General features: G+C 39.6%; 1 long non-coding RNA gene across 1 annotated transcript; it reads right to left on the bottom strand.

The window, feature by feature from the left end:
* Positions 1 to 605: 605 nt before the first annotated feature.
* LOC132605005 (uncharacterized) lies at positions 606 to 3,426 on the bottom strand. The gene is made up of 3 exons (XR_009568962.1): positions 3,209 to 3,426; positions 1,962 to 2,028; positions 606 to 882 (listed from the first exon to the last, which is right to left on the bottom strand). It is a non-coding gene; the product is annotated as an uncharacterized LOC132605005 (long non-coding RNA).
* Positions 3,427 to 3,807: the final 381 nt, after the last annotated feature.

Below are 3,807 nucleotides of genomic sequence, written 5' to 3'. Positions count from 1 at the left end.
CTGTTTATTTTTCTTTTCAATCTTCAACTGTATATTTCCATCATACTTCAAATAGCTTCCCCGACATACATTTTTTTCATACCATCTCTTACCTGTGTACGGTATAGCTTCCAGCATCATCGGTCACTCTCTTACGTCGATACTGTCCTCCAGCTGAAATTTAAGGTTAGTAGAAAGAGATTCATTTCCTACGGCTGGCTCTATCGCACGATCTAAGATTCAAAGAAAGGAAACACCCTAAATGTCCTGTAGCCTCCTGTTTATCGATGCGGTGCACAACACACCGATAAACAAGACTCTACTAGACACGGTCTGTAGACACCCCAAGGACAAACCGCTCTGATACCACTTCTGTCACGACCCAACCCCGTAGGCCGTGACTAGTGCCCGATCTGGGCACCCAAACACATCTATCAAATGCTATCTCAAATTTTTATCAAACGCATTCAAGTATATAGCAGAAGCCGGCAAGGCTATATTTCAAATTTAGATAATTTCCAGAAAAATTTCGGCAGAGTTTCCTTGGTTTTACAGACTATCCAAATTAACCCTGCGCACAGATAATACCAACAATGACCACCCAGGGCCAACAAAGCAACATTTACACATATGCGGACCGGCCGCCGCGGCGAATGGGATCGCCCAAACACAACATATACACACATCCGTACAGAAAGACCCCAACCCACAAACATGTCTACAGACCTCTAAACAGACCGACAGAATCATATGACGGGACAGGGCCCCGCCGTACCCATGAACGAGAATATATAAATACAGTAGTGACAGACTGTACCAAAAGATGGGCTCTGAATAAAAGAGCGCTCCAAATGGCAGAAAAGATATCCTAGACGGACGGATCAGCAAACCTGTCGTCGGTACCTGCGCGGCATGAAAACGCAGCCCCCGAAGAAAGGGGGTCAGTACGAAATATGTACTGAATATGTAAAGCCTGAATTACAGAAACAAAATCATAACTGGTACAAAACGTACAGAAAAAGTGAGTAGAAAATCCAAAGTATCAAATACATATTTTCAAAACATGCGGAGTGTGTACAGAAACATATGTCATATCAAATCCGGCCCCTGCCAAGGGACTCGGCAGACAGAACGTGGCCACCCTCCCGACGCTGGTGCCACAACACAGAAGAATCAGAATAGGGGCATAACCCCGTAACATAGTATATCATATCAGATGGCCATGGCAAATCATATCAGAACATGTGTACATGGCACAGCATACTCCATAAACCCATGTACACGTATACCTGCCCCCTCACATCGAGGCACGGCGAACAATGCAGAGGATTACGCTTGACAACATATCCTGGCCCGGGCTCAGTGTGGGAAACATTGGGGCATCCACGAATAGAGTAGTGAGAAACTAAATGCAGTTAAAATATCATAAATATTTTCAGAGACTCGATGAGGCATATCAATGACAAACCAATTCAATGAAGTCAGACGGGATCATAATAAGTGAGTTTCGGATGTCATAATGAATTACAGAAGCATAACCTTTCTGAAGTCGTTCCGAGTGCCAAAACAATTTATAAGACTTAATGAATTATTTAAAACAATTTTTTTGTTTAGTAGTTAAAAGAGTAGTCAGAACATTTCTTTCCAAAAACTGCTCGAAAGCGAGCCTTAAGTACAATAAGGGTAAAACCGGGACTAGTGGGCCCACCTTGGGACAAGCAAGGCGGTGGGCTCAAATTACGCATTTTAAGCTTATAAAGTCACCTACGGAGGTTCTGGGGACATTCCATAATTTTCTAAACAATTTGCGGAAGTTTGCACAATTCTTTCAATAAAGCATACTTATAGGGTTCAATTCCATTGAATGAAAAAGGGGTATTTTCAAATGCGGATTCCGATGAGCAGAATACTTTCCGAGGCTCAAATCTGATCCTAGTACACCTAGGACATGCCAAAAGAAGAATCGGGATAGCTTTACATACCTCGAACGCACTTCCAAGATAGCCAATCTAAAGCTAATCCAAATCTACGCCTCGGGCTCCCCAAGGTCTACAATTACGCCAACGAATACCAATCATTAGCTAAGGGCACTTAAGCCATTCATTCCAAACTAATCATTAAATTCTACAGAAAATTCGGCAGCACTTCCCCTGTAAATAGGCCATCCCGAGAATTTATCTCGCTCAAAATCAACAACAACAACCACAATAACCAACCTAGTAACATTGATAACCAATTCGAAAGGCAAAATAATAATAGTAACTCTCTTTTACATCATTCAACAACTTTCATAAATTCAACTCGACGACTTACCTTCAAGCCAACATCGATGCTTATATATTTAAATACTAACCCGAATCCATACCAACAATACTTAAAGACATTCTAAGCAATTCATACAACATTTCCAACAATCCAAAATTTTTCCCTTCCTTTCCACATAATGTAACTCTTCCATTCTAACTTCACACCACCCAACTAATATCAACATTTTTCCATATTCATTAACTAACTCAAGATTACCCAAACATATTTCAATAACATTTTAAACAATATCCAAGGATTCGAACCATTCCGCCCATTTCCATATTCCATTCGAAACTTCTACAATTGCAACGAAACTACCAAATCGCATTGTTTTCTTCCAAATTCATTAATAACAACCATAGATCACATTTAGCATCTTACTTTCATAATTGCATAAAAATTATATAAAAATCACATAATTTCTCATAACAACATACAACCAATTTCAACACCAACTCAACTCGTTAACCCTTTATCTACGTCATCAATGTCACAACGACACCTCTAACAAGCTAAATAAATTTTAATTCACCATTCTCTTGTATTACTATGGCTCACGGCCACACTCCTCTTCACACACCCACACGACCTCTATAAAGTTTCTAACCATTAATTTCCTTCATTCTCATCACATAACCCATGATAACAACAACAATAATCATATGAACATAATCATAGCCTCAATCCTTTCAATTTAGCAAGGATAGCAATATGTCCATAACACAACTTTAAATTTAACCATTTAATTCCTACATAATGCTACTAAAATCAATTCCTCATTCTTACTCAAAACACCCCCCTTACACGGCTCAATTTATAATTCAACATCAACATACATAACCCGTTTGTATTCAACACACATCTACCAAGCTATACAAGTCTAAACTACCTCCAAAACATGTAGAAAAGAATTAAATCTTACCTTAGAGACAAGCTCTAATTTTTCACCATGAAATGTCTTCAAGAAAGCCATGGCCGTGAGTTGCCATGGCTACCATGAGCTCCATCTTTTTCCTCCTCTTGATCTTCAAATCTCTCCAATTAATTGTGTAGAAGGGGGCAAAAATGGGCTGCCCGTGAACAGTGGCGCCGCCCGTGAACAGTGGCGGCGTGAACAGTGGCGCCGCTGTGAACAGTTGCCGTGAACAGTGCCCTAACCCCTCTCTCTCTCTCTAGGCTTGAGAGCCCCTTTTTCTAAAACCTAATTTGCAAGATTAATTGTAGTGTAGTCATCCACTTATGCTCATTTATATAATCTTTACAAAGTGGACATGTGTCAATTTTCATGACATGTGTCCATCTTTATTCAAGGCCAACCAAATCTCGCCACGTGTCGTGGGGCCCACTTTCGATAATTAAATTAATTCCTAATCTCCAATATTAATATTTTTATGCTAAATAAAATTTATAAGCAAGTTTTGTGATAATCAAAGTTGAAAATTAAAAGCTCTTATTTCATGTCCGAAAATAATTCCGCCTTTAACTTGAGTCGATTTGCTTGTGGATAATTCGTCGTATAAA

The sequence above is a fragment of the Lycium barbarum genome, chromosome 8 (genome assembly GCF_019175385.1).
Source record: "Lycium barbarum isolate Lr01 chromosome 8, ASM1917538v2, whole genome shotgun sequence".
NCBI classification, from domain to species: Eukaryota; Viridiplantae; Streptophyta; class Magnoliopsida; order Solanales; family Solanaceae; genus Lycium; species Lycium barbarum.
Note: the sequence above shows the minus strand (reverse complement) of the source record. Positions and strands in the feature narration are given on the sequence as shown.